Raw genomic sequence first — 12,109 nt, forward strand, 5'->3', positions numbered from 1 at the left:
TGATACACTTTAAGGGGATATGCTAGAGCCTAGAGATGCTTTAATAATGGTAAGTAAGCTGCCTTTCTACCTCCTAACTGCTACTGAACAAGTAGTAAGTTGCTGCATGTAGCTAAAATACTCTTTCTTTAGCAGGCTTCAGTACGAGTAATGCTACACGTACAAACGAGTTACACGATTTTGCAAAGAGGCTTAATTTGATTGGTCAATAGATGGGGAGACGGCCTATCCCCCTGAAAATCAGGGGGGGGGGGGGGGGGGCAAGTTTGTGATTGGTTAGTAGATGGAAAACATTCTAGTCAGCATGTAATTGCGTGTAACTCTGTATGTTTAGCATTATTGCTTCAGTACTCTTGGGAATTCTATTTGTGAATTACTTCCAGCTAGCCATGTCTGCGCTTGGTATTGGATATGTTGTCAGTTAACTTTTTTGAGGGCTATGTTGTCGCAGAAAAAAATGGTGTGAATTAAGTTTTTTTAAGGATATCTAGTGTGAGTTAATTAGTAGTAGAACAATCAGTTTTTGAGATTATCAACTGGTATGTGCCTTCAGGGCTCTATAACTGTTGCGCGTAACTATCTATGCCATTGTTTTGCTTCTGAATTTGTACATACATTTGCCAGTAAAAAAAGTCATCCACTTGGAATCAAACCACTACCAGAATCGCCCCCCTGGCCGTCGGCATAGGCCTGAGTCCCGTCGGGGTTGACCTATGCCGACGGCCCCCGTCGGCATAGGGCCGTCGGCAACATATGCGTCGGCACAGCCAGGAAGGCCGTCGGCTTAGAAAAGCCGTCGGCATATATGATACGCCAACGGGGGCCGTACATCTATGCCGACGGCCCCGGCCGTCGGCAACTATCACGCCTAACGGCGGCCGCCGTCAAGTCTGCCAAATGCCTGATCGCCATGTGGCACCCCTATGGCGACGGCCTAGCCGTCGGCTTAGTCAAAACCTATGCCGACGGCTAGACCGTCGGCATAGGGGTGCCACGTGGCGACCAGCCGCTGCTCGTGGACCAGGTCTATGCCGACGGCCGGGCCGTCGGCATAGTTTGAAACTAAGCCGACGGCCAGGCCGTCAGCATAGTCCTTCATACAGAGCTCCCAGTAGCTGACACATGGCACCTATGCCGACGGCCTAGCCGTCGGCACAGTTTTTAAACTCCCCGAACACAGTCTGGACCCAACCCAACACTAGATTCCCTCCGGTTCCATCGCAACCGCACCATCCCCCCCTCTAAGTGACGGCTGCTCTGCCTTCCGTGGAGGGGGGCCACACCACGGAGCCCCAAGACGGGCGTCTACGCATGCCAGAACACTTTCACACATGCATCGGGACCCGTGCGATGTTTCGGTGGCATAGCTACACCCCGAAGGCCACCGCGAATCCCAGTTGACCAGTAGATCTAGCCCTTTGACTTTCGCCGGGCGGGCTTTGACCGGTGGACTCTTCCACCTGGTTGTGATAGGTCAGCCCATAGCAACATCCCCGAACACGGTCTGGACCCAACCCAACACTAGATTCCCTCCGGTTCCACCGCACCCGCACCATCCCCCCTCTAAGTGACGGATGCTCTGCCTTCCGTGGAGGGGGGCCACACCACGGAGACCCAAGACAGGCGTCTACACATGCCAGAACACTTTCACACATGCATCGGGACCCGTGCGATGTTTCGGTGGCATAGCTACTCCCCGAAGGCCACCCCGAATCCCAGTTGACCAGTAGATCAAGCCCTTTGACTTTCGCCGGACGGGCTTTGACCGGTGGACTCTTCCACCTGGTTGCGATAGGTCAGCCCATAGCAACATCCCCGAAGACAGTCTGGACCCAACCCAACACTAGATTCCCTCCGGTTCCACCGCACCCGCACCATCCCCCCCCTCTAAGTGACGGCTGCTCTGCCTTCCGTGGAAGGGGGCCACACCACGGAGCCCCAAGACGGGCGTCTACGCATTCCAGAACACTTTCACACATGCATCGGGACCCGTGTGATGTTTCGGTGGCATAGCTACACCCCGAAGGCCACCACGAATCCCAGTTGACCAGTAGATCTAGCCCTTTGACTTTCATCGGACGGGCTTTGACCGGTGGACTCTTCCACCTGGTTGCGATAGGTCAGCCCATAGGAACATCCCCGAACACAGTCTGGACCCAACCCAACACTAGATTCCCTCCGGTTCCATCGCACCCGCACCATCCCCCCCTCTAAGTGACGGCTGCTCTGCCTTCCGTGGAGGGGGGCCACACCACGGAGCCCCAAGACGGGCGTCTACACATGCCAGAACACTTTCACACATGCATCGGGACCCGTGCGATGTTTCGGTGGCATAGCTATACCCCGAAGGCCACCCCGAATCCCAGTTGACCAGTAGATCTAGCCCTTTGACTTTCGTCGGACGGGCTTTGACCGGTGGACTCTTTCACCTGGTTGTGATAGGTCAGCCCATAGGAACATCCCCGAACACAGTCTGGACCCAACCCAACACTAGATTCCCTCCGGTTCCACTGCACCCGCACCATCCCCCCCTCTAACTGACGGCTGCTCTACCTTCCGTGGAGGGGGGCCACACCACGGAGCCCCAAGACGGGTGTCTACGCATGCCAGAACACTTTCACACATGCATCGCGACCCATGCGATGTTTCGGTGGCATAGCTACACCCCGAAGGCCACCCCGAATCCCAGTTGACCAGTAGATCTAGCCCTTTGACTTTCGCCGGACGGGCTTTGACCGGTGGACTCTTCCACCTGGTTGTGATAGGCCAGCCCATAGCAACATCCCCGAACACGGTTTGGACCCAACCCAACACTAGATTCCCTCCGGTTCCATCGCACCCGCACCATCCCCCCCTCTAAGTGACGGCTGCTCTGCCTTCCGTGGAGGGGGGCCACACCACGGAGCCCCAAGACGGGCGTCTACGCATGCCAGAACACTTTCACACATGCATCGGGACCCGTGCGATGTTTCGGTGGCATAGCTACACCCCGAAGGCCACCGCGAATCCCCCCTCTAACCAGATTCCCTCCATGTCGATTGTTTCCCCCCTCCGTGACACGGCGGCAGTGACGTCCGTGAGGGGGGCAATCGATATACCATCGGGGCATGTTTTTTGTTTAGATAAGGCACATTTATGCTGTGAAAAAATACAAAATAATAAATATATAAACTAAAAATAAAAAAATAAAGGTATGCCGACGGCAAGGCCGCCGGCATAGCTGCGCACACGGAGCTACGATCCCACGGATCGATGACATGGCATTGCACGCGGATTGATGACGTGGCAGATAGCATGGGCTAGGACTATGCCGACGGCATAGCCGTCGGCATATCTCTGCCACACCACAGGCCCTCACTCCCTCGGATCGATGACGTGTCGACGGCGCGGATCGGTGATGTTAGCAATTCTATGCCGACGGCCAGTTATGCCGACGGCCGCCGTTATCCCCCGTCGGCGTAGTTTTGACGCCGTCAAACGGTCGCCGCTAATCGGGTAGGGGGGCCCTTTCTATGCCGACGGCCTCTTCTATGCCGACGGTCCCCGTAGGCGTACCGCGAGCTGTCCCGACGGCCGTAATATGCCGACGGCCCCCGTCGGCATAGATACACATATGCCGACGGCTATTCTACGCCTACGGCCTGCCCTTGGCCGTCGGCATATGTCCATTTATGCCGACGGGCGCCGTCGACATAGATGAGGCCGTCGGCAACTAGATAATTTCTGGTAGTGAACTGTGGTGTGACAGATAAACCTAGCTTCCACCACAAACGAAGTGGAGAAGAGCGTGAGGTCCGGCCGGTCCAGCCACCTAGCTTATGTCTACATCGTTGATGGATGTATGCATCGATCCTTTAAAGGCCGGCCAACTGCTACTATCACTGTGTAGCACTGGGATGCTTGCTTTCGTACGTGGCCATGGCCCATGCATGCCACTCCCCTCCGTTCGGGTGCAAGAATTCAGCCGTCCGCTTGAAGCAAATTAAAAGTGTAAAACGCTCGGCAAACGGGGTCACAGGATATGCACATGCATTTGCAATTGCAATTGCAAAGAAGTTGGGCTGGGCACTGCCAAAGATCGATGGTACGTACAGTTACGTGTCGTGCTTTCCTTTGCCCACGCCTACGTCTCGCCAGCCGTTCATCACTTCACTTGATGTACTACTACTTGCTTATATAGCCGACCGAACCTCCCGTCCCTCGCCGCCTTGACCCGTGACCGTGAGAGATAGCTAGCTAGCTCCATCAGGAAAGCACCGCCTGCGCGACAAGAGGAAGAGGAAGAAGGACAAGCATCAATGGCTGGTGGTGACCAACCAGCTGCCGTGATCGGCTTCGTCTTCGGCTTGGCTTGGTGGCGGCCGTGATCGGGCTCGTTGCCGCCACCAGCAACCCGGGAGACTTCCAGGTAATTACTCCACAACTCCGGCATCTATCTCCCTTTTCGCTGGTACCTACTATCGTCGGTATCGTATGTACTAATTTGCTGGATGGTTACCCATGCATGCATGCAGTCGCAGATCGGGCACTCTGCCACGGAGGCGAAGGCGCTGCGCCTGCGCGCGGCGGCGCTCACCCTGGTGCTCCTCGGCGTAGCTCAGGCGATGACGGCCGCGGCGGCCGTCGTGGTCCTGGCGGGGGGTTCCCTCACATTTCTGGGCCGGTGCCTCGTCGCCAGCGCGCTCGTCGTCGCTGCCACCAATACCTACCTTCTTTTCCGAGTCGTCTACATGGTGGCAGTCGTCGCCGGCGGGCAGAGCGCCGGCGGGAACGTCCTCGACCTCTGGACCCAAATCTCCATCGCGCCAGCCTCGCCGCCACCCTGGCTGGGCCTAATTAACCTCGCCGGCCGTCACCTTTAGCGTAAATAAGCTGGCCTTGTAGCGTGAGTTGTGTTCACGTCTCTGCCGCAGATCGACCTCTCTCTTTGCATGTACGTATAGAGCCATAAGCTAAGCTAAGCTAGGAGCCCCCTCTAGCCTAGCTTAAGTTTGCCAGCTCGCAGCATCGATCTATCTTCTTCTACGGTTCTACGACTACCAAGCAACACTACATGCATGGATCTTTAGTGATTATAATTGGCATAATTACTAGTAGTACATTATTAGCGTGATGATCAAGATGGGCTTAACTATTGGAACGTGTGTGTATCTGCGATGTGTTCTGTCTGAAGACTGGAATGTGTGTTTCACATTTCATTGTGTGTTCTTGTTTCTTTTCTTACCGAGCTAGCCCCCTAACTTCTCTCATCAGTTGCATGTGGCACGACTGTGTCAGTAGTACTGCATGCGGCGGTTCAGTACTGCTTTTCTTTTTTTGTGCCTAGGATTACAGAAATGACAACTTCACTATGCATCTCCTCTCAAGGATCTAGCAGTCTTTTTTTTGCGGTTGAACGGTCTAGCAGCCTTTAACTCAAAAATCAAGTAATCCTCCAGACACAGGAGATCAATCTTACTAAGTGTGTAATTAAATGTTGGAAATGCATGCATCAATCATGAGTAGTATTTTCTTAATAAAGTTTCGACCGCAAAGGTTTATTCCACCAAACAGCAATTATGAAGGGAAAAAAGATGATTTAATCTACTCCCTATACATAATAACATCGAACTCCACTGTTAACCATATGTAATACACCAATACTCTCTACTACTCTTGTGGCTCATAGTTAAACCTCGCCAGACACTTTTCTAATAGCTAATTGTTCCTTCACACTATTCCTTACGTTTGTCAATTGACCCGTCGCACCACTACCTTCAAAAGCTCTCGTTGCTCCGAGGAGAGCAGCCAATGCCTCCTCGGAGGAGGTCAAGGAACTCCAAATGAAGAATAGGTCCTTATGCGAGGAGGAGAAGTCGGCCAGTGAGATCAGATGAACCAGCTGGCCAGCCATGTGTGTTCACCGAGAGATTCAGCTCGGTGATCTCATCGTCAATGTCCTGGAGCACCAAGCAGCAGATATCCACCGGATTAGTGAGAATATAGACACAATGATTGTGAGCCTTCTGCATTTTGCTCTTATTCATGTGTAGAGAAGCTTGACACCACTTTATGGGAAAATCACCAAGCTAGGCATGATGGATGTACTCCAAAACTATTTGTACATGGATTTTCTTTGTCATTTTAAAACAAACAAACTGCTACTGTGTGCTTATTTACACATTTCAGAAACTACAAACTTGTCAAAACTTACTGTTGCTGTCAGTTGTTCGTGTGTTAGGTGATGATCTATGAATGTTTGTTGGGACCATCCAGCAATCTACAGGAGCTTTCACCAGTTTCACAACCCACACAGACCAATTTATCTCCATAACTAAGAACAAAGCCCTATAAACATATTATGAATAGAAAGCAATCCATGTATAACCAGACCAAGTGTAGCATCTGTTATTCTTATCAGCTGAAAGACATGAACTTATGCCAGAATCAAATCATGCACAATATTATGGAGCCTACACCGGTACAGGATCAAAAAAGCTCTAACTGCATATATGGTATTACGATTCATGGCGAAATAATGAATGCTGAAATAAAAAAAATCTATAATGACACAGTAATTACAAATATCCGCAGACCATTGCCTTTTGATCTTAAAAGATCACTGTAGTAAGCAAGTCTGACTCATGAGTAACTACTTAAATGAAAATAGTCCAAAGAAAGTATACAACCCATACCTTCAGAGCAAGAAATTACTATTGTGCTCCCATAACCAGTCCCATGAGTCACTTGAGCTGCCGCAAGGATCAGTACCGATTCTTTGCTGTGAATCTTTTTGTGATCCCACTTTATCTTAGGAGGGAAAAGCTTGCCCTGCTGTTTGTTTTCCCCAGTAGGAGGAGCACCAGCACCCGCGTACATGTAGAGAGACGAGACTAACAGTGCCAGTGCTGCCACAGCAACATATGATGCCCCTTCTGAGAAAGCAATGGCAGTGGGATGTGCCCCAGCAGGCGAGTTTATCTAAAGAATCCTGCAGCACCTCGTAGTGTTAGAATATGTTGTAACAAGGGATAGCTCGCATAGAATGAAATGACTTGCTTAAAGCTATCGATCCTGGATACTCTCATAACCCCATCCGCACATACTGTCACAAGAATATGCAACAAACATATAAATATCAAACAAATTTAGAGAAGTGGCCATGGTTGGTCAATCATGTGGGGCGTTTTGCAAACTGGATGAGGTGATGCCAATGTAGAAACCCTTCAATTTATCACTAATGCATGCTATGTCAGCCAGCCGGACAAAAAAATGGTTCATGCAAGAGAATTTTAGAAAAAGCTATGGCGAGAAACAAGATAGAAACTTTTTTTTATGGGTGCCAAGTTTTGCTAACTAGATGAGTGGAGCCAAGGTGGAACCCCTCCATATCCGCCATACAAATAAAATGGCAGCTATAGTACGACTGTAATTAGATTGTGAAACATATTTCCAGTGGATCAGCAGTCCATTTCATCAGGCAATCATATATTCTCATCTCACTTGACCGAACCAACGCAAAAAAGTGGAAGATGGAGAAACATAAAATCGAAACACAAGTAACTGCCTTATGTTTGTTTTCCCACATTATTTACTTGCACAATAGTATGGAACAAAACAAACAAATCAATCAGATGAAAAATCTGAACAAAACGACTAGCTCCGCTTTAAGCTTTTGGGGGTTAACCACATCATCAATCAATCTTGGCACCAATATCAAGCAATGGGCTAAACCACGGCTCGGGAGCAAGTGGGATAGAGGAAAGGACACAGGAAAACCAGGACTTACCAAAACAGATGCCTGGGGTGTGCCATCAGATCAAAGACGAAGAACCCAAGTTGATGAACGCAGACCTGTTGTTGCTCGCCATCTTGTTCTAGTTCCCATCCCCGTGGCCATGCTCACCGGAGGTACTGTTCAGCAATAAAGTAAATAAGTGTTGAGATCAGGGCACTTGGGAAATTAAAGTAGATTTCTTACGAATCCAACAACAATAGATGTCCAAGAAACAAGGAAATGACCAAAGCAACGGTAAATTGCCGTATGAACCTTGCCATGCCTCGAGCTGGAGCACCTTGCCGTACTGAACCGTGTGCACGGGCATGGGGGAGCGCCAGCCAGGCCTTCGAAGACGCAGCCAGGCATCAAAGGGGCTATTCAACAATGAAGTAAATAAATGTTCAGATAAGGGCACTTGGGAAATTAAAAGTGGGTTTCTTATGAATCCAGCAGCAATAGATGTCCAAGAAACACGGAAATGACCAAAGCAAGATCAAGCCACACATGAAGTAACGAATGCAACACTACTTCATCAAAACAACATCAGGAACCTGATCAAACTTAATCAAAGCCACAATCTTTAGCTAATGAAACCCTACAACACTAGCTCCTTAGAAGAAATGCCCATATTAAGTTAGTACGGAGGTTAGCCTTCAGATTAAATTCAGCTAACCTATAAATGCAATACTAATGCTAACTCTCAAAGGCACTTGCCAAATGCCAAGTCAACATAGGGATTTTCCCTTAGGAATTAATTAATCCCTCATATATGGAATATAGCAAAAGTGCAAACACAAATAAAAATACTAACTACGTTCCTGATCACAAGGGAAAGATCCCTTCTGGCTCTGGAGTTTCCATCGAACTCCTGATGACAAGAAGAAAGCATACCACTACTCATGTGTGGAGAGGCAGCACATGGAGAGAACAAACAATTATCGGAACAACTAAAAGTGCAAACACACCAACACAAAGAACATGAAGGGTTTCACCAGCAGCGACCCGCACACTTCGTGCCTGCCACTCACGGTCATTCAACACCACCGGTTCAAACAAAAGCGTAGCGGCCATTCAAAATGCAATTCCATCACACTCAAACAAAAGCATCACCGCCGTTCAAAAAGCAATGCCATAGCATACCATTCACGGGAATTCAACCACCGTTTTCAAACAAATTTTGCACGATTCAGGTAACAATGACATATGTACAAGTTTGTAATGGAAGAAGCCTGGGAGATTGGAAACTAAGACATCCTAAAGAATACTGGACATGCAAGTCTCCAACACCTTCACCTCACAGTTCAAAGAAACCAATCAAAAAAATCACAAAATTCAGTTGCTATAGAGGAAAGCTGGCCAGAAGATGAACTTCACACCAACACCAAAAAAAAACACATTGCCATTCCGAGTGTCCAGGCATGATCCTACAAAAAGGCAACCGAAAAATTGAAACTTCCTCACAGTAGTGACTACAAGAATAAAGAAGATCATCTCATCGCCATCCTCCTTCCTCCTCGTCCTAATTCACACAGATAATATTGTTCTCATATTGAAGTTCTTAACATCACAGTAGGCGCGGGCTAATTCATGTAAAGTACTACAAGAACTACAAGAGCACGACCCAGTTTATATATGCATGCAAAACCGGTGCAGCTAACTTTAATCAAGCACAATGGTAGGAAAAGATGAGATGCAAAGAGAGCCTTGGCTTAGTGGTTGGGCATGCGGTTGTGCAGCCTAACGACCCGATCGAGTTCAATTCCTAGAATTGACAGGTGATGCACAGGGATTTTCCCCCATTTATTGAGGATCAAGTTTGGTGTGTGGTGAAACCACCCATCAAAAAATATCTTGATACTCATTTAAAAAAATTCCGAGGACCATGTTTATCTTGGTACTCATACTAAAATGGCCGTATGCACTACCGGACTCGCGGGCTATGCCTACGGCCCAAGGCCGTCGGCATAGGTCCTTTGCCGTCGGCATAGATCTATGCCTACGGCTGCCGTCGGCATAGCCCCGTCGGCGTAGATCACGTCAGCGTAGATGTGTCAGACCGTCGGCGTAGTATAGCCGTCGGCATAGGTGCATATGCCGACGGCCGTGGGATAGCCGTTGGCATAGTTTAGCCGTCGGCCTTGTTTTCCGTCTGACGGCAACGGACGGCGCCGTCAACAGCGCTATTCAGGAGACGACACGTGGCGCGATACAGGAGACGACACGTGGAGCAGGTATGCCGACGGCTTGGCCGTCGGCATACCTGCTCCACGTGTCGCCCCCCGGCTTCTCCTGGCGGCAGGACTATGCCTACGGCAAAGACGTCGGCACAGATGGAAATCTATGCCAACGGCTATCCGACGGCACAGACGTATGCCTACGGCAAAGCCGTCGGCATAGATTTCCATCTGTGCCGACGTCTTTGCCGTAGGCATACGTCTGCCACGTGGCAGCTCCTGGTTTCTCCTGGCAGCAGGGCTATGCCTACGGCAAAGCCGTCGGCATAGTTTGCCACGTGGCAAGCCCTGGTAACTCCTGGGCGTATATATGCCGACGGCTTTGCCGTAGGCATAGTTTTTTTTTGTTTTTTTTATTTTCCCTGTTTTCTCTTTTCCAATTCATTTGACAGCATTTCAAAACAGAACAATATGAAATATGACAATTCATCATGTGAACATACTCAAGTTCATCTAAACATACTCAAGTTCATCACATCATCTAAAGATCATCACGGATGGAAGTTCATGAACATAAAAGTAGTGCAAGACATGAAACATGATAAAAGTAGGAATATGAAAGGCATGGCACGATGGCCACATGCACGGAATCATCAAGCAAGAGCACCCCCGCCAAAACCACCACCTCCGCCATAACCACCACCACCTCCGCCAAAACCGTCATCGCGACCACCACCACTCTGCCAGATCGGAGTGACTGGGGTCGACGGAGCAGGAGTCGAGCCACCGGTCCCCTACATGTTTCAAAAAAGATTCTAACGGTAAATATGATATGATAGTGTTTCATGAACGAGAACTAGTTTGCTAGTAGTTAGGCAAATGTACTAACCGAACCATCACTGCCTAGTGCCACCCATTCATCGAACGTGGGCACGTGTGGGGGTTCTCCCGCAGGTGGTGGTGGGGGTCCCATTTGTGGTGGATCCGTGCGGTTAGTCCAAGACGCCAACATAGCCTGAATGTTAGTTAAACAAGCAAACTAGAAGATCAGAAGGAATGGAAGTGCAAAAATTTAGGTTGGTTTTAAGAGGGCAAAACTAACCGTCATCATCTGACGGTTGTAATCATCGTTTGCCTTCACTCGTTTCAAGTACTCCCGCACCTCGAGATTCCTATGCTCGACAAACTCCTTATATGCCTACATAATTTAGGTTGTTTCTAAGTGAGCAATGCTGAAAATAAACTGAGAATGCAAGATAGAAAAAGATAAGGAGGAAGTACTTACAGCATGCTGGCGGGCTAAGGGAGTCTGTGAACGCCCCGTACTCTCTAACTGGCTCGGGTTGCTAGCCCGAAGCCGTGTGTACGAGATCGAAGGAGTGATCAAGCCATCGAAACACGGATACCGGCCATTCTTCTTCCCCTGGATGGCCACCACCGCCGTGTCGTCGATCTGAGACTGGGCGACCTCAGCAACAGGAACATCCAGATGCAACTCCTGATAGTGATGAATGTAAGACCCCAGGTGCTCCTCGGTCTTGCCGTAGTACTGGCTCTCGCCCTCCTTGCGATGACTCCGCTCGCGGGCCAGCTTCCACGACTCCATGTCTGAGAGCGGCCTCTTCAACTTGTCCTCCTACAACGTCAAATAGAAGTCAGCCATACATAAGAACATGACGTAAAGAAGAACAAAAATGCATCATGCACATAGATATACCTTCATGGCCTTGAAGCCCCAGTGGTTCCTGTTTCCTTGGCCGTGTGTCCCGTCGTCTCCACGGTTAGCCCGGGCCTTGATGCTCTTGGCAGCAAACTCTGCATCGGCGCCGAGCCACCTATCCACCAAACTCGCCCATCCGTCATGCCTTCCATAGCACCAACGAGGAACAACCTATGCAAATTTTGAAAGCATGACATGTGAGCACGAAACATATAGTTGACTACTTGAAACAATGAAAAGTTAGTAATAGTTACCATCATGAACTGCTCCTTGCTCAAGGTAAGTCGTAGCTTCTGCGCTTGAGTTTTGGTCATCTTTTGCTGCAGGTAGTAGTGGTAGTACTGCGAGACGGCAACCCAGCGCACCTCGTACTGCAACTCCGTGTAGACCCGATGCGGTAGTTTCCCCCTCCAGGTGCCGGCGGCGGCGCCGTCCGTGAGGGGGCCACACCCCGGA

At 49.6% G+C, this 12,109-nt stretch overlaps 1 long non-coding RNA gene and 1 pseudogene across 1 annotated transcript; one reads left to right on the forward strand and one right to left on the reverse strand.

Moving 5' to 3' along the window:
- The window catches only part of LOC125516919 (subtilisin-like protease SBT1.4 pseudogene), a 142,568-nt pseudogene that overhangs the window by 83,136 nt on the left and 47,323 nt on the right, over positions 1 to 12,109 (forward strand).
- LOC125512705 (uncharacterized) lies at positions 10,656 to 11,416 on the reverse strand. Its single transcript, XR_007285492.2, has 4 exons — positions 11,219 to 11,416; positions 11,036 to 11,131; positions 10,823 to 10,948; positions 10,656 to 10,727 (listed from the first exon to the last, which is right to left on the reverse strand). It is a non-coding gene; the product is annotated as an uncharacterized LOC125512705 (long non-coding RNA).

This window comes from Triticum urartu, chromosome 6A (assembly GCF_056163025.1).
Source record: "Triticum urartu cultivar PI428250 chromosome 6A, HENAU_Tu73, whole genome shotgun sequence".
Classification (NCBI taxonomy): domain Eukaryota; kingdom Viridiplantae; phylum Streptophyta; class Magnoliopsida; order Poales; family Poaceae; genus Triticum; species Triticum urartu.